Source organism: Hyla sarda, chromosome 2, assembly GCF_029499605.1.
Source record: "Hyla sarda isolate aHylSar1 chromosome 2, aHylSar1.hap1, whole genome shotgun sequence".
NCBI lineage: Eukaryota > Metazoa > Chordata > Amphibia > Anura > Hylidae > Hyla > Hyla sarda.
In genome coordinates this window covers 460202351-460226779 of record NC_079190.1, presented here as the reverse complement: position 1 = coordinate 460226779, position 24429 = coordinate 460202351, and the positions used below count along the sequence as shown (strand labels likewise).

At 43.0% G+C, this 24429-nt stretch overlaps 1 protein-coding gene across 9 annotated transcripts in view; it reads right to left on the bottom strand.

The window, feature by feature from the left end:
- LOC130357063 (uncharacterized) overlaps positions 1–24429 on the bottom strand; it is a 732821-nt gene that overhangs the window by 247980 nt on the left and 460412 nt on the right. The window lies entirely within an intron of this gene.

Below are 24429 nucleotides of genomic sequence, written 5' to 3'. Positions count from 1 at the left end.
CCAAGTGGATAGGGGGTACTCCCCTGTGTAACTTCAATGTCAACCAGTGGCAGCTCATACATTACACCTGTCGTTTGCTCGGGCCCTTTGAGGAAGCCACATTATTAGTCAGTCACCACGATTACGGGATGAACAACATCACTCCACTGCTTCATAACCAACAACACGTGTTGGAAACAATGGCTGGTCAGAGCACCGGAGACGTGGCGCCTACATCTCGAGGCCACATGAGCCCTGTGGGGGCTGAACTGGAGGAGAAGGGGGATAAGGACAATGGAGCACAGGCAAGGTTTTGCGAAATGGGTTTTTATAGTCCTCTGACTGGAGAAGAGGAGCTGGAGCAGGCTGTGGAGCTACAGAGTGATGAGGAAGACGAGACAGAGGACCCAGACACACCGTTGCCCAGTGGTCTCCTCATGCTGCTGGCACATTAAATGAAACTAAATCTTAATCTATTTTAAAACTTCAATTAAAATTTTCCAAAATATCTTTAGTCCTTTCAATTGGAAGGCCCTGTGGTCTCGTCAGGCTGGGTCGTTCTGCCACTATATGGTCTCCTCTTGCTGTCGCCAATTCTAGGCTGTGTCATTCTGCCAGATTATGGTCTCCTCATGCTGCTGCCACCTCCAGGTTGTTTCATTGTGCCACCATATGGTCTCCTTATTCTGTTGGCACCTTAAATTAAACTTTTAAAATCTAAAATCTTCAATTAAAATTTTCAAAAATATCTTTAATCTTTTCTATTGTGAGGCCTTATGGTCTTGTCGGGCTGCTGCCACCTCTAGGCTCTGTCATTGTGCCGCCATGTGACTCCTTGTTATATTAGATTTTGTGGTCATCCAGTATTAGTTCAAAGTAAACGCTTTGAGCACCTGGGACATTAAACTTGTGAATCTAATCAAAATCTTAAATTTAAATAAAAAAAAAATCTATGATATCTTTTCAAGACTGAGGCCCTATGGTCATCGACGTCATATATTACCTGTGGAGTTACCACGAGAATCCAATCAAACAGGTTGGAGCAATAACAGTGAACCATAAATGATTAAATGAAGCAATCACACTTTCACAGTCGGGTGGGGGGGGGGGCTGAGAGGCAGGGGCTGGAACAGGTGGTAGCTCACCTTTCAGAGGACCGCCAGCTCGATTTTAAGATACAAATATGAGATTTTTCACTGCAGCCACTTTATGCTAGCTTTATACGCCCACTTATCCAACGGCACAAAAGCTGAATGTGCTCCTGTCCAATTTGCTGGGGCTGCAGTCCCTCCCTTTTGAAGAGGACACTCAATCATAAGCATGGGGGTGCACTGAGAGGCAGGGGCTGGGACAGGCATTAGCTGGCCTCGCAGCGGACAACCAGCTCGATTTTAAAATACAAGTACGAACTTTTTCACTGCAGTAACTTATACACTACAGCAAATTATACACTATTGGAGAAGGAATTACCGTGGCTGCTGGCACCAGATTTGCCCTCCAATGGGTCCTCAATAGAGATGAGCGAATCAAATCGGACTAATCAAATTTAAAAAAAAAATTCACTCCGCTCTAGTCATCGTTATTTATTACCTCTGGAATTACCACAAGAATCCAATGAAACAGGTTGAAGAGATAAAAATGAACCATAACTGCTTAAATGAAACATTTGCACTTCCACACAGAGTTAGACAGTTGGGGAAGGGGCTCTTTAATCTCTTCAATTGTGACGCCATATGATTTCCCGACCCTGATGCCCCATCCAGACGCTCTGCAGCAGTGATTCTAACAGCGCTGCCTGTTATCTGCATGTCATACTGAATAACAGTATTATTTCACTATAACACAGCACACTCCCTATACGTGTTAGGATAAAGCTAAGTGTTTTACACCTCTATTGAGCCCCTCTGTAGGTCAGAAATAGACATTTTTAATAGTGATTTGGCGTGAATAAATTCGTACCAAAAAAAAATCAATTTTTTTCAAAAATTCGCTCATCTCTATCAGTGATCTCCAAACTGTGGCCCTCTAAAACCCCAACTCTCAGCATGTCGTTTGCAATATCTGAAGGTCCACAGTTTGAAGACTACTGATCTATGTCTATGCAAGGGAATTTGGAATTATATATTAGAACAATAAAACTTTGACCACTATAATATTTGGAATTAATTCAACTTTCATCTATGAATGGCTTGAATGGGTATTCCACTGTAAACATCTTATTCCCTATCCAAAGGATAGGGGATAAGATATTAGATTGCGGGTGTCCTGACGCTGGGGACCCCCACCATCTCCCCTACGGCACCCCTGTCATTTGGTGCATGGAGCAAACTTTGCTCCGTGCCCGATAACTGGCGATGTCGGCTACCACGCCTCCTCCATTCACGTCTATGAAAGGAGGCATGACGGCTATGTACTAGCCGTCAGGCCCCTCCCATAGACATAAATGGAGAGGGCGTGGCGTGGCTGCAAGCTTCCTTGTTCCAGACACTGCCGCTGCCAGCCGGGAGATCCTTTGGATAGGGAATAAGATGTTTCCAGCAGAGTACCCCTTTAATTTTTGCCCTCTACATGCTAAAAATGTAAGGTAAAAAAAAATTCTGTACAGGACTAGTGACCCGCAGCCTTAGCTATTGTTCTACTTAGAAGAATACATCATTAATATAAGTATGTGACATTGACATTATTTGCTTCTTTGTAGCAGAGCGTATTACTTTGTCTCCCAAAAAAACAGGGGTACTCCGGTAGAATTTTTTTTCTTCAAATCAACTGATGCAAAAATTCAAACAGATTTGTAAATTACTTCTATCAAAATGTTTTAATCCTTCCAGAAGTTATCAGCTGCTCTATACTACAGACGAGTTTTAGTTGTTCTTTTCTGTCTCACCACAGTGCTCTCTGCTGACACCTCTGTCCATGTCAGGAACTGTCCGAAGCAGGATAGGTTTGCTATGGGGATTTGCTCCTACTCTCGACAGTTCCTGACATGAACAGATGTATCAGCAGAGAGCACTGTGGTCATACAGAAAGGAAATTCAAAAAGAAAAGAACTTCCACTGTAGTATACCGCAGCAGATAAGTACTGGAAGAATTAAGATTTTTTTTTAAAATAGAAGTAATTTACAAAACTATTTAACTTTCTGGAGTATCCCTTTAAGCATGCATATGTACCATGGGCATCAGATGAGAACTATAAGCCAAACATGCATTCAGCTGTAAGTTTGGTCAGCTTTAGACTAAGCTGAACCACTACCTTAGCCTTCATAATCTGGGGGGCCGTAATTAGTCCAGTTGACCCCACCATTTATAAAGGTCCAATCTGAAGTACTGCATTGCTAGTTGAAAAGGAATTAGATCATTGGGGGAGATTTATCAAACGATTTAGACTGCTTTTTCCTGTCTAAATTTGTCGCACAGAAAGTCGCAGTCTAAATATGTGCAACTTTTTTGCGACTTTTGCTTTAGAGGATTTGCAGGATGCATTCTAGTCTATTTTGGACAGAAAAATGCATTGGTGCTGAATTTATCAAAGGCGTCTTTTCAGCGACAAGTTGCATCGGCTTAAAGTACTCTGAAATGTCAGACCATACTGGAGCAGGTTTATATACAGTATGAATCATAGATCCCGAAGTCTGCGCTCAGAATTTATCAAGAGCCATGCGCCTTTTGATAAATTAGGCGCACAATAGACTGGCCTAACCCTCTGTAGGTTGGTCTATATTGATGCGGGACATAGGGGGAGATTTATCAAAACCTGTGCAAAGGAAAAGTTGCCCAGTTGCCCATAGCAACCAATCAGCTAGCTTCTTTCATTTTTAACAAGGCCTCTGCAAAATGAAAGAAGCAATGTGATTGGTTGCTATGGGCAATTGGGCAACTTTTCCTTTGCACAGGTTTTGATAAATCTCCCCCCATTATATTGTATGTTCCATCCAAAAGACTAAAACAATTTAAATCTGTGTAATAAAATAGTTATTGTGCTGTGTATTGTCCCTTTTTCTGCTTAAAGGAGTACTCCGGTGGAAAACTTTTTTTTTTTTTATTAAATCAACTGGTGCCAGAAAGTTAAACAGATTTGTAAATTACTTCTATTAAACAATCTCAATCCTTCCAGTACTTATTAGCTGCTGAATACTACAGAGGAAATATTTTCTTTTTGGAACACAGTGCTCTCTGCTGACATTATGACCACAGTGCTCTCTGCTGACAATATGACCACAGTGCTCTCTGCTGAAATCTCTGTACATTTTAGGAACTATCCAGAGCAGCATATGTTTGCTATGGGGATTTTCTCCTACTCTGGACAGTTCCTAAAATGGACAGAGATGTCAGCAGAGAGCTCCAAAAAGAAAAGAATTTCCTCTGTAGTATTCAGCAGCTAATAAGTACTAGAAGGTTTAAGATTTTTTTTTAATAGAAGTAATTTACATATCTGTTTAACTTTCTGGCACCAGTTGATTTAAAAAAAATAAAAAAAGTTTTCCACCGGAGTACCCCTTTAAATACACGTCAGACCAAAACAAACACTCCGCTGCTACATTTCCTGTGTTAGATCCATTGTCCTGAAGTGCTTACACTAAAATGAAATGAATTATTACTTGGTGTTCATGACAAGTGCTTAGAACGTCCTCTCGTCTTTCACATTGGGCTGGTTAATTTTATTACAGGCAGGTAGCATCCAAAACAATTGTCTCCAGCGCGGTGTGACATGACGGCGCGCACCACGGGAGTTTAATAATGCAGCAACAGGATGGAGGACATATGTATGTAAAATGCATTTATAAAATGAGCTTGTGCAGACTACACATAAAATACGGTAATATAGTAGTCCAAACGCATATTACATTCTGGTAAAAAAAAAAAAATATATATATAATATTGCAATAAATAAAATGAGAGTGGAGGAGGGGTGCAATGGGATGAAATGCATCTAAATCATACTTTATTGAAGAAGTAACATCTCAGCGGCAGATACGGTGTAATAAAGTAAATTGATCTGCCCTGTTACTAATCTCTCTTCACAGGTTGGAATTTCAGAAATGTTAAGAGCTCTTCCACATAGCTGTAAAGATCTGCTTAGTGCTGTATAGTGGCCCATAGCAGACGTTGTCACTTAGTGGCGCCACATGGGCAACCACAATAAAAAAAAAAATGTGTCACTTCTAGTGGTATCAATGACTAGGGTCGTACATCAATAGAGAAAAAACCTTAAAAAAAATCATAAAACTAACAGTCTGCTGAGGAATGATGGGAGGCTAAGATTAAAAGAATAAAACCTAACTTTAGTATATGATTTTTATATTTTTTACCACTTGATACTAGGGAACGACCAATTATCGGTTTGGCCGATATTATTGGCCGATATTCACGATTTTGGGCGTTATCGGTATCGGCAATTACCTTGCCGATAATCCGATAATGCCCCCCGCACCGCCCCCCCACTGCACCCCGTCCGCCCCCCCCCCCCACGCACCGTGTCCGTCCCCCCACGCACCGCGTAGCACCCGCCACCGCACCACCCCGGCCCCATTGCCTCCCCCATTCCCGGTTTTATAATTACCTGTTCCCGGGGGCCGGGGTCCACGCTACTTCAGACTCCTGCTGCGTCCTGCGTTACGCTGTGCGTACTGACGAGTGACGTCCTCAATGCGACGTCACCGTCAGTGCGCACAGTGACAGCTCAGGAGGATGCCACCAGTTTCTAACAGCAAAACTTGAAAAATTTGGAAACTCTAATGGGGCATCCCAGGTCCTATTACACAGGATAGATGATAACTGCCTGATCAGGGGCAGAGGTTCCACTGCTAGAACCCTCAGTAGTCAAAATAACAGGGGACCCGGGCCCCTAAGTGAATGAAGCCGTAACATGCATACTTACCAAGTACTGTACTCCGTTATGTTCAGAAATCAGATAGAGTGTGAATTAGATATACTCCAATCACTCAGGGATCTCTGAAACATAAAAAGTGAGCTCATTGGCGCTACCTAGGAGTGGGTGGTAGTGATAATACGTGTCACGTAATATGACGAGGTACAGGTGTATCTGTTGCTGCCTTGTATAAATGTGGGTCCCTAGTTTCCCCACACAGGGTTTAAAACAAAATAATTACTTAAATATACTGGTGCAACTGTATATAAAAATATTTTTTTGTTTATTGATAAATAGTAGGTAAAAGGAGGTATAGCACAAGATTCTGTAAAAAATATATCTCAGCTTGAAATTTCTATGTCACGGAAAATCTGCATATCTATTAAATAGCGAGACATCCAAGAAACACCCATCCCAGACGAAGGAGGACGAATCATCCTCCGAAAGTCGGAAGTTTCTTGGACCAACTGTACCTCCGTAGTGACGTCACTGGGGGCTATCCACCCACCAAACGGGCCACGCAGAGAAACCGAGGATGGTCGAGACGCCACCGGCCGGGGCAGTCTCCCGTACGGTTCCAAGAATCCAGTGACCTTCTCCGTAAGAACCTCGCCAGGACCCGGACTGTAACCATCCAGGATTATAGGATATTCCGGGACCACAGATACCTTAGTCCTATTATTGGACCATTCGGAACACAGTGAGTTTTTTCCTCATCACCACACAGGCACACAAGATTGGATTGGAACCAGGCACACAGGATTGGAACCATAAATATATATGTTGAGAAACAGGGTGAGCAACACATTACTCTTTTTGCTCACCCACTTACAGCTATATTGGTACTCACCAGCCATTATATTAACTCTGTCTCCACTTTGTATTATAAACAGCTGCAATACCCTACATACAGGACCACACACATATACCTATTTAAGAAACAAAAGGGCCCGCGTATATTCAAGGCCAACCAGATTCGCTAGGTATAATACAACCTTCTCTCTGTTTTTCATAACCATCCTGTTTTTTACATTGAACATTTTTTGAGACTCATACACATATACATTTTTTCCTTTTAGCCCGCAAATTTTACTCATCACGCAACTGAAAAAATTTCAAGCTGCAATATATTTTTTACAGAATCTTGTGCTATACCTCCTTTTAGGTACTATTTATCAATAAACAAAAAAAATATTTTTATATACAGTTGCGCCAGTATATTTATTTATTTACTCAGGGATCTCTGTTCTCATGATTGGTGGGGTTTTAGCAGTCAGACGCCCACTAGTCAGATACTAAGTTGTGGGCTAAATATCTATTAGCCTGCTGATAGAAGCTAATAGAGGATGTGGCACTGAGGATTATTATGATACCTTTAAAGGGGTACTCTGGTGGAAAACATTTTTTTTTTTTAATCAACTGGTGCCAGAAAGTAAAACAGATTTGTAAATTACTTCTATTTAAAAATATTAATCCTTCCAGTACTTATCAGCTGCTGTATAATACACAGGAAGTTCTTTTCTTTTTTAATCTCTTTTCTGTCTGACCACAGTGCTCTCTGCTGACACCTCTGTCCATGTCAGGAACTGTCTAGAGCAGGAGAGGTTTGCTATGGGGAATTGTTCCTGCTCTGGACAGTTCCTGACATAAAAGAGGTTTCAGTAGAGAGCACCGTGGAAAGAGAGAAAAAAAATTCGAAAATAACTTCCTCTATATTATACAGCAGCTAATAAGTACTGGAAGGATTAAGATTTTTAAATAGAAGTCATTTACAAACCTGTTTAACTTTCTGGCACCAGTTGATTTTAAAAAATAAATAAATGTTTTCCACCGGAGTACCCCTTTAATATCGCTATCCCGTGTGCTGTTTCTGTGTAACATCCATTTTATATGCATTTAAGGGGCAGCTCAGTAATCATTAGGAGGCATTGTTTTTGGAGGAGGATTAGATGGGTGGACATACCGGTGCATGCAGCGGTAAAGTAACCCCTTGTGTACCAAACGGCCGAACTTGCATATCAATTCAAAGGATGTTATACAGAAATAACATACCAAACAGCAATAATAAATGTATCCTAATCCTCATTAAATGGATCGCAGAAACCAAAATGTGTTTACATTGAAATACTGTTATTACAAGCTCTGGACTGGATTTGCTTTGCATTTATTTTTTGACACAATCTGAATAGCCGTATAGGAACACAATGGTGGATTGTCTTTATTTCAGTGCAAGAGCCACTTCTCTCATTGTAAAAAAAACCCATCACCACTAGAATACAATGAGCGATAGAAAACAAAAATATGTGCAGTTTTTTTTTTTATAAATCATAAAGGTTCCAGAAAGAACAAATTATATTGTCATAATGTCAGGTATACAACCTGCCGTTAGGAGTATGCTCTTTTCTAGTTTTTCTTATTCGAGAAAAAAAAAAATTATAGACCGAAATGTATAAATCTTTTAGAGATAAAAACTAGTGGTGGCATAGAATCACAGTTTGGCGTTTATATCTTAACTATCTCTGATAAAAATAAAGAGAGCTGGGCTGTAACTGGTTACTATAGGAAAATAACTCCAGCTTTTGTCTCCCATAGATTGATAAATATGGGCCATAAATTGACACTTCATTCTTTATATATCAATGTAAATGATAAGTTACAGAAGGTTACCATGTCCAGACCCATGGTATGTCCTTCAAGCCTTGGCATCTGGTCCTCTTCTGCGCCCTCTTCTTGTTTTTATACATCATCTAGTATGGCCCCCAATCCCTTTGTTTTTGTGGGACTTGGCACTACTCTAGGTAGGTCTGAGCTCTTTCAATAGACCCTGATGTAATGTTCTTGTGTCTTTTTGTAAAGAACTTGGAAGGCATCTTTTTCCCATTTCACATGACCCTGCACTATGCGTCTGTTCTCATCCTATTTTTTCATTATAACCTGAAGCATCCTTGAAAAATGAGTCAAGCTTTTTGAAACTATCAAGTGCCAGGATGAGATGGGACGTGACCACCAAGGGTTTAGGTATATTGTGCAATAAAATTCCCTACAGACTTAGCTGTCATTTTTGCCTATTTTATTTTTTACATTAAAAACATATTTCCATCATTATAATGTGGGCAGATATCATACAACATTGCAAAAAAAAAAAAAAAAATCAGGTGCACCTTTGAGAGTTACCGTATTTTTTGCTGTATAAGACGCACTTTTTCTTCCCCAAAACTGGGGGGGGGGGAAGTTGGTGCGTCTTATATGGCAAATACACATTAAAACCCTGTCCTATTGCGGCGGTCCCTGCGGCCATCAACGGCCAGGACCCGCGGCTAATATAGGACATCACCGATCGCGGTGATGCCCTGTATTAACCCTTCAGACGCGGCGATCAAAGCTGACCGCCGCGTCTGAAGCGAAAGTGACATTAACCCGGCTGCTCCGTCGGGCTGTTCGGGACCCCCGCGGTGAAATCGCGGCGTCCCGAACAGCGTACAGGACACCAGGAGGGACCTTACCTGCCTCCTTGGTGTCTGCTCTGTGCCGGGATCCCCTGCATGGCCGTCACTCTCCTTTGTCGTCATCACGTCGTCACGCACGCCGTCCCGTCATCCAATAGGAGCGGTGTGTGTAGCGGCGTGATGGCGGCGACGGAGAGCGAGGATACCGGGCAGCAGAGACGTTCCGGAGCGAAGGGGACACCCCGGCGATGCGGCGACAGCAATGGAGGGCGACAACTAGGGTAGCGGTGACGAGCGTTGACGGGTCCGGAGCGGCGGGGACACGTGAGTATTACCTCCTATACCAGTGGTCTTCAACCTGCGGACCTCCAGATGTTGCAAAACTACAACTCCCGGCATGCCCGGACAGCCAACGGCTGTCCGGGCATGCTGGGAGTTGTAATTTTGCAACATCTGGAGGTCCGCAGGTTGAAGATCACTGTCCTATACTTTACATTGTATTTGGTTCAGAATCTTTTTTTTCTAGATTTTCATCCTTTAAAATTGGGTGCATCTTATGTGCCGGAGCGTCTTATATGGCGAAAAATAAGGTATTCGAAATTCTGTTTGGTTCATCTATAAAATCTTCTCCCCCAAAAATAACCCTCATCCTACCAATGTTGTGCATTATTGTCAGTAGTTCCATTATAATTTATGCTGTACACAATAACTAACAGGAAGTGTCATAAACGATCAACAGCGGAACGATTTAAGGGAAACATAGCAAAGAAGGGCATTTTGCTATGGCTGCTACACCAACTGCTGCTGCATCAACTGAGCAGTAGTATTGTATGCTTATGGCTATGGCTATCTGTGTTATGGTAGAAATAGTAGAAATGTATACTCGTGCATTCTTATATCTAGGGATGCACCGAAAGGGAAATTTTGGGCGGAAACCGAAAACTTAGGCTGTGCTTGGCCGAAAACCGAAAATGCATTGCCCTGCCCACTTTTTTTTTAAATTAAGTTTTTATGTAACTTTTAAATTTTTCCATATACGGGGATGTATGAGGGCTTATTTATTGCACCGTGATCTGTAGTTTTTATTGGTACCATTCTAGATCTGACATTTCTTTTAAATACTTTTCATAATTTTTTTCTGATAAAAATCCATATTTTTGGACTTCGATTTTTTTTTATGTTTACGCCATTACTCTATCACTGTTATAAGCCATATACTGTTATGGGGTACTCTCACTGTTATGTGGGTACTTTATCACTGTTATAAGCCATATACTACTATGGGGACTACTATAAAATTCTTTAATTGGCCTCAACATATCCTCAACATATCCCCACACCTCTTGTTTGAATAGTTATTGTGTAATATTATATCTGATACTTGTCTTTGTTTGTACTGCGCTGCGGAAACTGTAGGCACTATATAAATAAAATTATTATTATTATTATGGGGATACTTTATCACTGTTATAAGCCATATACTATTATGGGGGGTACTCTATCCAAGACGATCATACACTATATCAGTGTTTCCCAACCAGGGGGCCTCCAGCTGTCGAGGCAACCTGGTTGGGAAACACTGCACTATATATTCCCAGGTTCCCTCTTATGAAGATCTGGAGCAGCTGCCGCACGATGGCGGATAACTCACAGAGTAACAGCGCGCCCCCTGTGACCTCCTCCACTCCACTCCACTGTGACCCACGGATACCACCTCAGCCACCTCATCCACAAAGCTCATGGCCCCATAGCTCAGCAGCAGACAGCTCCCTGTCGGCCCGAGTTACCATGGCTACCAGAAGCGGTTCACGCGGCGCAGCTCATGACGTCATCAGCGCGACAACATCAGCCGCCTACAATTTCTACCATTACCAGCTGGTCCCTGGCTGCTAAGAGCGCCTGCACTCACGTCATAGCCCCAGCGGAACTCAGGGCGTACAGCCGCGTTTTGGTGCACTAAGTCCCTGGAACCCAGGGCATACCTGTACACCCTGTGTCATTTAGGCCATGAAAATGCATCAGCCGAAAATGCCAAAAGGGGCATTTTCCGATGCTAATTTTTGGCGACCGAAATTTTGGTGCATCCTTACTTATATCTATATGTCGTGAAAACAGTAGAAAATGACTATTCTTGTTGATAGATTAAGGAGAAAAGTTCATACAGTTGCACAAATAGCAGATTTGCAAAAACAAACTTAAAAAGTGCCTTTGATATCCCCTTCCCCCCCCAAAAAAAAAATATATGTTACTCATCATACTCCTTTTGGTCTGTGGGTCTCTTCATCCAATCACTGCAGGCTGCTTTGTAGACCCCTCCTCTCTCTGCTGCAGTCTGATAGGACAGGAGTGAGCACAAATAAGTGCTAGTCCCCCCCCCCTCACTTAATGCCTGTGCTTCAGCTTGGACAAAGATGATGCTGTAGCCAGATAGGGTTATGTTCTGGGTGGTATGGGGTTTATCTTATTAACCATAATTTCTATAAAAAGTTAATAAAAATTTCTTATGAAGTATATTACAAAGGTTAATGATTTGCCAAGATGTACAACATATTAGGGATCGACCGATTATAATTTTGGCCGATATTATCGGCCGATAATCACGATTTTGGGTATTATCGGTATCGGCAATTACCTTGCCGATAAGCCGATAATGCCCCACCCCCCGCACCGCCCCCACCGCACCGCGACCGCCCGCCGCACCACGTCGCACCCCCGACCACACCACCCCGGCCCCATTGCCTCCCCCATCCCCGGTTTTATAATTACCTGTTCCCAGGGCCCAAGGTCCACGCTACTTCTGGCTCCTGCTGCGTCCTGTGTTAAGCTGTGCGTCAGTGCGCACAGTGAGAGCTCAGGAGGACGCCACCGGAGCCAGATGTAGAGTGGACCCCGGTAATTATAAAACCGGGGATGGGGGAGGCAATGGGGCCGGGGCGGTGCGGTAGGGGGTGCGTCGCAGCGCGGTGCGGCGGGGCGGTAGGGGGCGCGGAGCGGAGTGGCAGTGGTGGGGGGGGAGCGATCGCGGTGGCGGTGATAGGACTCAGGACCCCCGGACAGGCAGGGGGAGAGAAGCGGGTGGCGGCGGTCTATGGCACCGCAAAAGCCACTGCTGTTCATTGATTTAAAGCACCCGCTTTAAATCAATGATCTGCAGCGGTGTCGAGGGGGGATAAATAGCCGACAACTTATACCGGAATATCGGTATAAGTTATCGGTTATCGGCCCTAACCTGCACCGATTATTGGTATCGCCCCTAAAAAAACGATACTGATATCCCTACAACATATGAAAAGTTTTTCTAACTGGCAGAGCCAATGTAAACAATTTTGTACTTCATCTTTGCATTATTTCTACGCATTAATACTTTTAACATTTTCATATATGTGACATATTCTATAACTGACTATGATCTGAAAGTTACAGCAATTAGTAATAGAGTCTCAAAGGTGTATGAAGTGCAGCAAACCATAAAAGACCTTACTAAGTTTAGATAAGAGATTCAATTTGCAGATTCAATAAACAGTCTTCAAATTTCACAGCTGGTAAATCAACTTGCCTATTTCAACTAAAGGGTCAAATTTGCTAATCATTTTACTTAAAGCAAAAAAAAAATCAATAGAATGACAATACAAATGTCTCTTCTAAAGAATTATCTGTAATATTTTTTCTCAATCTCGTATTTTCCAGAAAAAAGGGGATCTGTCAGCTGTATTTGCTGTTAAGAGCGGCAGATATGCTGTTATGCTAGGTACACACTGTGGAAATTCCGCCTGCTAAAATATATAGTGTAGTGAATGCGTTTCTGTTCACAAATTCTCACTTCGGAATTTGTTAAGCGGAATTTGTGCACGGAAAATCCGCTTGGAAATTTGCGCCTGAAGAATGGCGTCGCTCATTCTTCAGGCAGAAATATTCGCGGAACACATTGCAGTCTATTGGAGTCCTAGCACCGACTGATTCAGACGGCACTGGCCGCACTCGGAATCTCTGGGTGGAAATTTTCTGCCCAGAGATTCCGCAGTGTGAACCTAGCCTCAGAGAATTAAAACAAGCTGTACCTTTCCTGAAGCTAATGGTGGTTGCCAAATGTATAAAATAGCCTTTTTTGTCTCAGCTAAGTGTCAAGGAGGTGGAGCCAGGATGCTCATGTGCCCGAGCCTTGCAGACTTTGTTGTTTGCTTTCACCTCTCAGCCCTTTCTTGATTGTAAGCCGAGTCCTTTATGTCAAGGAGGGGCTGGGAGTTGAGATTAGGGATGAGGTAAACCAGGCTGTGGCACTTGAGCAGGTCAGCTCCACCTCCTAGACATAAGCTGAGAAAGAAAAAGGCAATTTTATTGGTTTGGCAACCACCATCAGCTCCAGGAAAGGTACAGTTTTCTTTTAAACCCTTTACAGCTATTTACACAACTAACTAATGGAGACCAAAGCTATCAGCAACAAGAACAACTGACAAATAACCTTTAATTTACAATATTTTCTCTATTTTGAAATGAAAAAATGAATTTAGCATTTTCCACAAACTTCTACATAACCTAACACTGCTTTATTGTCTATTGGGAAGTCATTCAAATAATATTTTAAACATTATTATTCTTTACACCATTGGGAAGCAAAAAAATACTATACAAACAGAATAACATCTATCTCTATAGGGGATAATGAATGCCACTTCTGGGAGAAAGCTTTTTCCGAGACCTTGATAAAACTTAACATGATAGGATGTTTTGTTTGATTTTATTTAATTTGTTTCCATTTTCTCTTCTCATGAATTTAAATAGGTATATTTACACTTCTGAATAATGTAACATGAATTAAATAGAATTCTAAGGGTAACATAAAGTATGCAGCATTCTCAGCAATATTTATATAATTCACTATATAGTTCATTAAATTTTACAAGTGTGACGGGACACGGCAAGTGGTGGATCCTCTGGGCCCGGTTGGATCATGACGTGAGCCGTGCCCGGGAGTTGAGTCTAAGATGCCGCTGGTTTTCACCAGAGCCCGCCACAAAGTGGGATGGTCTTGCTGCGGCACCCAGGTCGCTACCTCTGGCACGACTCGTCCACACAGGTAGCTGGGAGGTGGCGTGGCACAGAAGGAGACTGGCAGGACATGGCAGGATGGCAGTAGGTAAGGGCAGGTAACACAGGTGCAGGGGAGGTAAGGTAGCAAGGAACAGGTACACGGTAACAGGGACACAGGACTTTCACTATGGCACAAGGTAACCAAAGTTCCGGCAGCAAAACAGGGGAGGAGCTGGTATTTAAGGACAGGAGACAGGTGTAGACACTTTAATTGAGCACTGGCCCATTAAGTGAAAGAGCTCTGGCACGTCCTAGGAGGCATGGGCACGCACACTGGGGCTGCGAGGACACAGAGAGGCGGAAGATGAGGGAGGTGAGTGACGGGCTGGGCGCGTCCCGCGATGCGAATCCCAGCCCCGCCGGCAGCGGGTACATAAGCAGAGAGCGCTCACGGCCGGCGTGTCTGGCTGGAGCGCAAGTGTTACAACAAGGCCTTCTAATCTGAACACATGGGAACATTTTTAAGGGGTTATCCCAAGATTTAACTTTTCCACTATATACAGGATAGAGGATAACAAGGTGATTTGAGGGGGTCTGGCCACTGAGACCCACACCTATGGGACTTTAAAACATATATAACAAAAAATCTGCACACTTTCTTAAATTTTAACTTAATTTAGATCTACTTTATCTACTAAATCTACATTAAAAAACAACAAATTATTCCTAATGTTGTAGGGCAAAAAATAATCTTCTTTTACCATGCTAATAATAAGGGCTCTTCACCCTGCAAAAATTCTGAGCGAAATCTGTAGGCTGTCAATTGTATTCCACTGCATACTACGGAGCTTCCAACTGGAATTAAATACTGATAAAAGAATAAACATATTCATTCTTTTGGTGGAATCCACCCAGAAATGCATTGCAGTCAATAGGACGGCACCTAATGTCTGCACAGACATTAAATCGTACCTATCATATCACAGAAAAAAAAAAAGTTATATGTTACTCAGCAACTCATCCTGATCATGTACATATAACTTTTATGTGTCTAGCTTCTGTTTTTTTTTTTTTTTTTTTAAATCAACTTATATCAGATCACATAGAATTTTGATCTTCTCACAGGCAGGGGGCGTGTCCCTCTCTTGCCCTCACTGTACATGACTGAACTTCCTCCCTCACTGTGTGTCACTAAGCTGTCAGCTGTCCTCCTCATGTTATCTCCTTTATACTGGGCTGACACACTTTAACAAACCCCCTCCCCATCTCCTTACTACTGTGGTACATGTTGCTGTAGAAGGCTGAACATGCTGTCACACTTGTGCTCTTCTTCTCCTCTATGCTATGGACGGAGCTGTGCACTGAATCATTCTCCTCCTTGATGCTGCTGAGAGCTGGGGAGGTGTGAGGGGGTGTGGCCTCCTCTCAGCCAATCACAGCAGGTGACAGCTCTCCTCTGCTCTCTCTGTGTTCGGAGATCTTCTCACAGGGAGCACACACAGGCTTATAAAGCTTCCCCCTCACTTCCTGTATTCTGACCGACTAGCTGATGCTAACGTATGATAAGGTCGGAAAGACCATAGTAACAGGTGTGGGACATTTTATAAGGACCTCTAGTGGGCACTTTTATAGGAGCAGTTTTCTAAGGGATACTGTGGGAAAAAAATTATGAAATAGTATTAGAGATATAATTATTTTCTATGGCTCTATTGTTTTTAAAAATATAGTTTGGTGACAGTGGCCATTTAAGCTCCGATTGAGGAGGAGGCTGCTCATTGTGTGAATGAGTCCCAAAGCATCTCCTTTATAATATTTACTAGAAGAGTACCTGGAGTTGCCCTTGTGGGAGAAGAAAAGCAACAATGACACTCTCGTCCTCATATCATGTCATCATATCACATCCTCATATCGCAACCTCATGTACCGTTCACATATTCCAATCTCATATCCCATCCTCATATCCCGACCTTATATTCCGCCCTCATATGCCATCCTCATATCCTGTCCTAATATCCCATCTAGAGGTGAGCGAAGTTACAGTGATTCGATTCGTCACAAACTTCTCGGCTCAGCAGTTGTTGACTTTAGCCTGCATAAATTAGTTCAGCTTTCAGGTGCTTCGGTGGGCTGGAGACTCTCTCCTAGGACTGCATCCACCTTTTCCAGCCCACCAGAGCACCTGAAAGCTGAACTAATTTATGCAGGCTAAAGTCAGCAACTGCCGAGCCGAGAAGTTTGTGACGAATCAAATCACTGTAACTTCGCTCATCTCTAATCCCATCCTCAAATCCCATCCACATAAAGCGATCTTATATCCCTCATATATATACCTCATATCCCTGTCCTCATATCCCATCCTTAAATCCTTGTCCTCATATCCTATCCTTATATCCTGGTCCTCATATCCCGTCCTAATACCCCATCCTCATATGCTGACCTCATATCCCCCTTCCTCATATCCAGTCCTCTTATCCCATCCCATGCACACACACACACACACACATACATACACACATACATAAAAACATACATACTGTACATTGAGATTGCAGCTCAGTTCCCTTAAAGCAAACACAGCCCGAGGACAAGTGTGGTGCTGCTTTTGGAAGACCTAAGCTCTGCTTTTCTATTGTTGGATAACCCCTTTAAAAGAGTCCCCTGAGCTGCAGAGTTGTGCAAGAAGATGGTATTTAATTGTTGCCTTTAACATTTCTCATAGCCCTCCAAGGAAACTTTAACTGACGAGGGCAACATCTATATGGAGATTGTATTCTCCTCATGTTAAAGTGCGCTTACTCGCGGTAATCCACTTTTCTTCTGTAATCCAAAAACCCACTGACAATAGGTTATGAGCCACAAAGGGGCAGGTCTGATGTGACCATCGCTGCACGGTCCTTTTTATTTAAAGGGTTACTCCGCTCCCAAGTGTCTGGAACATTGAGTTCCTGAACGCTGTGTGCGGGCTTCTGTGTTCACGCCCGCCCCCTCATGATGTCATGGCCTGCCCCCTCAATGAAAGTCTATGGTAAGGCAGCGCGATGGTATGACGGGGCATGATGTGACAAGGGGGCTGGCGTGAACACGGAAGCCCACACACAGCGTTCAGGAACTTAATGTTCCGGACACTGGGGAGCGGGGGTAACCCTTTAACCCCTTAACGACAATGGACGTAAATGTACGTCATGGTGCCGTGGTACTTAACGCACCATGACGTACATTTATGCGCCGCCATGACCTCGAGCACCGGATCAGTGCTCGCGTCATGCGCAGCAGGTCCCGGCTGCTATCAGCAGCCAGGGACCCGCCTATAATTGCCATTAACCCCTCAGATGCTGTGATCAATACAGATCACGGCATCTGCGGCAGTCTGGTACTTTGAATGGATGATCGGATGAGCGCTGCCGCAGGGATCCGATCATCCAGCATAGCAGCCGGAGGTCCCCTCACTTTGCTACAGCTGTCTCCCGGGGTCTTCTGCTCTGGTCTGAGATCGAGCAGACCAGAGCAGAAGATCACTGATAACACTGATCAGTGCTGTTCACTATGCATAGCACTGAACAGTATTAGCAATCAAATGATTGTTATAAATAGTCCCCTATGGGGACTATTAAAGTGTAAAAAAAAAAGTAAAAAAATGCAAAAAAAAAAGTAAGAAAATTAGAAAAATCCCCTCCCCGAATAAAAAAGTACCGTATTTATCGGCGTATAACACGCACTTTTTAGGCTAAAATTTTTAGCCTAAAGTCTATGTGCGTGTTATACGCCGATACACCCCCAGGAAAGGCAGGGGTAGAGGCCGTCGCTGCCCACTTCTCTCCCCCTGCCTTTCCTGGGGTCTAGAGCCCTGCTGCCGCTGCTTCTCTCCCACTGGCTATTTGCGCCGCTGCCCGTTCTCTCCCCCTGTCTATCGGTGCCGGCGCCGATAGCCAGGGGGAGAGAAGCGGCGCCGACAGCCAGGGGGAGAGAAGGGGCAGCGGCACCCATTGCCGGCGCCGCTGCCCCGTTGCCTCCCCCCCATCCCCAGTGGCATAATTACCTGGGTAGGGTCCGCGCTGCTGCAGGCCTCCGGCGTGCATCCCCGGCGTCGTTGCTATGCGCTGCACGGCGCTGCGCACTGACATCATGCGCCGCGCCGTGCATAGCAACGACGCAGGGGACGCGCGCCGGAGGCCTGCAGCAGCGCGGACCCGACCCAGGTAATTATGCCACCGGGGATGGGGGAGGCAAATGGGGCAGCGGCACCGAAAGTCAGGGGGACAGAACGGGCAGTGGCGCCGATAGCCAGGGGGTGAGAAGGGCCGGCAGCAGCGCTCTAGACCCCAGGAAAGGCAGGGGGAGAGAAGCGGGCAGCGACGGCCTCTCTCCCCCTGCCTTTCCTGGGGGTTTATCGGGGTATATACGCGCACACACGCACCCTCATTTTACCATGAATATTTGGGTAAAAAACTTTTTTTACCCAAATATCCTTGGTAAAATGAGGGTGCGTGTTATAGGCCGGTGCGTGGTATACCCCGATAAATACGGTAAAACATCCCTTTTTCCCATTTTATCCCCAAAAAAGCGTAAAGAAAAAATAATTAATACACATATTTGGTATTGCCGCATGTGTAAAAGTCTGAACTATTAGAAAATATATTGTTAATTTTCCCGTACGGTGAATGGCGTAAACGTAAAAAATGTAAAAAGTGTCCAAAATTACTGCTTTTTTGTCACATTTTATAAAATAAAAAAATGAATAAAAAAATGTATAAAAAGTAAACCCTAAGCAAAAGTGGTAGTGATAAAAACTACAGATCATGGTGCAAAAAATTAGCCCTCATACCGCCCCATAGACGGAAACACGGTACAATTATAGAAAAGCATGGGTAAAAACATGGGTATTTATTTTATTTTATTTATTTATATGGCGCCTACAGATTCCGCAGCGCTTACAATTATGGGGTACAAACAAACACAAGTATCAGACATAATATTACACAATAACTATTCAAACAAGAGGTGTGGGGATATATTGAGGGTATGTTGGGGATATATTGAGGATATGTTGGGGATATGTTGGGGATATGTTGGGGATATGTTGGGGATATGTTGAGGATATGTTGGGGATATGTTGAGGCCAATTAGAGAATGTTATAGGCCTGTCTGAAGAGATGCGTTTTTAGGCCACGTTTGAAACTATGGATGTTGTTGTTGAGTCTGAGGGATTGAGGGATAGCATTCCAGAGAACCGATGCAGCACGAGTGAAGTCTTGGAGACGGGAGTGAGAAGTTCGAATTATAGAAGATCTTAGTGTGAGATCATTAGCAGATCGGAGAGAACGTGTAGGATGGTAGACGGAGATGAGAGAGGAGATGTAGGGAGGTGCAGCATTGTGGAGAGCTTTGTGTGTGAGACTGAGGATTTTGTACTGTATTCTGGACTGAATTGGTAACCAGTGTAGTGACTGGCACAGGGAGGAGGCGTCGGTGTAGCGGCTGGAGAGGAAGATGAGTCTGGCTGCAGCATTAAGGATGGACTGGAGAGGAGAGAGTTTGGAGAAAGGAAGGCCTATTAGTAAAGAGTTACAGTAGTCGAGGCGGGAGTGAATCAAAGCAATAATGAGAGTTTTAGCAGTTTAGAACGTGAAAGAGACTGAATATGGGGAGTGAAAGATCAGAGTCAAGTATAACTCCAAGACAGCGAGCCTGCTGCCCGGGTATCATTTTAATCGTATTGACCCACAGAATAAAGAAAACATGTCATTTTTACCAGAAAGTGTACAGCATGAAAACAAAACCTTCCAAAATTTGCTAAATTGCTGTTTTCTTTTCAATTTTCCCACATAAATAATATTTGTTTGGTTTCGCCGTACATTTTATGGTAAAATAAGTGATGTCATTACAAAGTTGGTGATGCAAAAAACAAGCCCTCATATGGGGTCTGTGGATGGAAATATAAAATAGTTAAGATTTTTAGAAGGGGAGGAGGAAAAAATGAAAATGAAAAAATAAAATTGGTCTGGTCCTTAAGGGGTTAAATTAATAAAATAAAAATATAAATCTTAGCTTTGTGTCAGCACTATGGATACTAGAGGTCTAATGTGTCTCTCTGTTTGCTCGCTCCATCCCTTAGTTTTATTTTTATATATTTTATAGCTTGAGTATAACCCTTGCAAAAACTTTATATTTATGCAATTCACCAATTCACATCAATATCAATGGGATTTACAAAAAAAGGCAGAAGGGGGCCATGGTAAGGCTTTCTGGGCAACCAATGTAAATAAGAAAGTCCCTGGAAGTCCTAGCAGATCAGGGGAAGATGGCAGTGACGGCTGCGTGGCCAGCATTGCGGGGGGACCGGCAGAAGTTGAACCTGAACACTGGCGGCAGGCAGCTGTGACCAGCGCAGGTAAGTGGATGCAGCGGCGGCGATGTCAGATGCAGCAGTGAAGATTGCCGTAAAGTTATCTTCACTGCTGTTTCTAGGTGTTTCAGATCTACAACTCCAATCATGCCCAGACAGCCTTTGGCTTATGGGCATGCTGGGAGTTGTAGTTTTGCAACATCTGGAGGGCCACAGTTTGGAGACCACTGTGCAGTGGTCTCTAAACTGTGCCCTTCTAGATAATGCAAAACTACTACTCTCAGCATGCCCAGGCAGTCCAGGCATGCTGGGAGTTTTAGTTCTGTAACATGTGGCACTTCAGATGTTGCAGAACTACAACTCCCAGCATGCCTTGACAGTCTCGGCATGCTGGGAGCTGTAGTTTTGCAACATCTGGAGGGCTACAGTTTGGAGACTACTATACAGTGGTGTCCAAACTGCAGCCCTCCAGATGTATCAAAACTACAATTTAAAGCATGCCGAGACTGTCCAGGCATGCTGGGAGTTGGAGTTGGAGTTCGGCAAAATATGTTTTGCAACATCTGGAGGGCTACAGTTTGGACACCACTTTGGTCTCCAAACTGTTCTCCTCCAGTCGTTGCATAACTACAACTCCCAACATGACCATCAGCTGTCTGGGCATGCTGGGAGTTGTAGTTTTGCAACAACTGGAGGCACACTGGTTGGGAAACTGAGTTAACCGAGTTAACAAACTCTCAGTGTTTTGCAACCAGTGTTGCTCCAGCTGTTGCGTAACTACAACACCAAGCATGCACAGACAGCCAAAGGGCGTGCTGGGAGTTATAGTTTTGCGACAGCTGGAGTTTTGAGACCCCCATGTGAATGTACAGGTGAGGGTTCACAGTGGGTCTCTTGCTGCAAGTTTTAGATGTAGCAAATTTTCCGCTGCAGCTCAAACTCCCAGAGGGAAACTCGCTGTAAACCCCCGCCCGTGTCAATGTACCCTAAAGTCACTACATTACACTATACAAAATAAAAAGTATAGCACTGCATATACACATAACCCTACACAGTTACACCCCCCCCCCCCCCCAAATAAAAATGCAAAATGTATGGTACGGCACTGTTTCCAAAATGGAGCCATTGACTGTCCAGGCATGCTGGGAGTTTTGCAACAGCTGGAGGCACCCTGTTTGGGGAAACATTGCCGTAGGGTGATTTTTGTATCAGAGGCAAATATGATTCTTGCAACCGGGTCCATCCCTATGCAAATCCCTAATTCAGGCCTCAAATGCACATGGCGCTCTCTCCCTTCGGAGCCCTGTCGTATTTCAAGGAAATAATTTAGGGCCACATATGGGGTATTTCCGTACACGGGAGAAATTTCCTTACAAATTTTGGGGGGCTTTTTCTCCTTTCACCTCTTATGAAAAGGTAAAGTTGGGGTCTACACCAGCATGTTATTGTAACATTTTTTTTTTTTTTACACTAACATGCTGATGTTGGCCCATACTTTTCATTTTCAAAAGAGGTAAAAGGAAAAAAAGACCCCCAAAATTTTTAACGCAATTTCTCCTGAGTATGGACATACCCCATATAAATGCTCTGCGGCACACAACAAGGCTCAGAAGTGAGAGCGCCATGTACATTTGAGGTAATTTGTACCGGGGTTGCTGTTGTTACAGCGGTTCTAACATTAAAAAAAAACACCCACATGTAACCCCATTTTGGAAACGTCACCCTTCATGGAACATAACAAGGGGTATAGTGAGCCTTAACACCCCACAGGTGTTTGAAGAATTTTCATTAAAGTTGGATGTGAAAATGAAATGTTTTTATTTTTTTACAAAAATGCTGGTGTTATCCCAAATTTCTCATTTTCACAAGGGGTAATTTGTAACACAATTTCTTCTGAGTATATAAATACCCCTTATGTGGACGAAAAATGCTCTGCGGCACACTATAGGGCTCAGATGAGAAGGAGCGCCATTGGGCTTTTGGAGACAGAATGTGTCTGGAATTGGAGGCCATGTGCGTTTACAAAGCCCCCATAGTGCCAGAACAGTGGACCCCCTCCCCCCACCACATGTGATCCTAGTTTGGAAACTACACCCTCACGTAATGTAATAAGGGGTACAGTGAGCATTTATACCCCACATGTGTCTGACAGATTTTTTGAACAGTGGTCCATGAAAATGAAAAATTTTGTGGGGGGGGGGGGGGTCCACTGTTCTGGGAGTATTTCCATACTCAGAAGAGATTGGGTTACAAATTTTGAGGGGGGATTTTCTCCTATTACCCCTTGTAAAAATTTACAAGGGGTGTTTTTTTTTTTTTTTTTTTTTTTTTTTTTTTTTTTTTGCTGTTCTGGCACCATAGGGGTTTCCTAAATGCAACATACCCCCCCCCCCCCCCCAAAGAAAAAAAACCATTTCAGCAAAACTCACTCTCCAAAATCCCATTGTCGTTCTTTCCTTTCTGAGCGTTGTAGTGCACCCACATAGCACTTTACGTTCACATATGAGGTTATTTCCTTACTCAAGAGAAATTGGGTTACAAATTTTAGGGAGATTTCTCTCCTTTTACCCCTTGTAAAAATTCAAAAACTGGGTCAACAAGAACATGCAGAGTGTAAAAAGTGAAGATTTAGAATTTTCTCCTTTGCTGCTACTCCTGTGAAACACCTAAAGGGTTAACACACTTACTGAATGTCATTTTGAATACTTTGAGGGGTTTAGTTTTTATAATGGGGTCTTTTATGGGTTATTTCTAATATGAAGACCCTTCAAATCTACTTCAAATCTGAACTGGTCCCTGAAAAATTCTGATTTTGAAAATTTTGAGAAAAATTGGAAAATTGCTGCTGAACTTTGAAGCCGTCTGATGTCTTCCAAAAGTAAAAACATGTCAACTTTATGATGCAAACATAAAGTAGACATATTGTATATGTGAAACAATTTATAGTTTATTTGGAATATCCATTTTCCTAATAAGCAGAGAGTTTCAAAGTTAAAAAAATTAAATATTTTCTAATTTTTCATCAAATTTTTGAATTTTTCACCAAGAAAGGATGCAAGTATCAACAAATTTACCACTAACATAAAGTGTCACGAAAAAACAATCTTGGAATCAGAATGAAAAGTAAAAGAATCCCAGAGTTATTAATGCTTAAAGTGACAGTGGTCAGATATGCAAAAAATGCTCGGGTCCTTAAGGTGAAAAGGGGCTGGGTCCTTAAGGGGTTAAGTAAATCGATACTGACGGGTTTAATAGAACATGTATCAACACTGTATTGTATCAGCTAAATAACTAAATATATGAGGCTCACCAAGTTCAAGTATGAGCTGTGAACGAGACTCCTTTATTTAAGGCATTAAGACTCTAGAATTTAAACCTACATAATCAATGTGCTTCTTCTTGTAGTAGCTTTTCATCATAATTATTACTTTTCCATCCTAAATGAAGTTGACAGGTTCAGTAGAATTTATGGGCATTGATATTACTACATGCAAAAACGGTATATATCATCTAAGGAAAAGAAGAAAAAATATTTTCAATGTCAATGATTTGTTCTATTGCACTTTCTCCTATCAGTTTTCTCTTCTATCGATATGTCAACGAAACTATGGATCATATTGTGATATTGTGTTTTATCATTATTATTATTCTACAAAAGGGACAGAATGTTGATCCAGGGATTTATTATAATTGAATATTTGGAGAAGGGAAGGAATTTTTCCGCTTGGTATGGGGCAATTGGCATCAGCCTCATAAGAGTTTTTTGC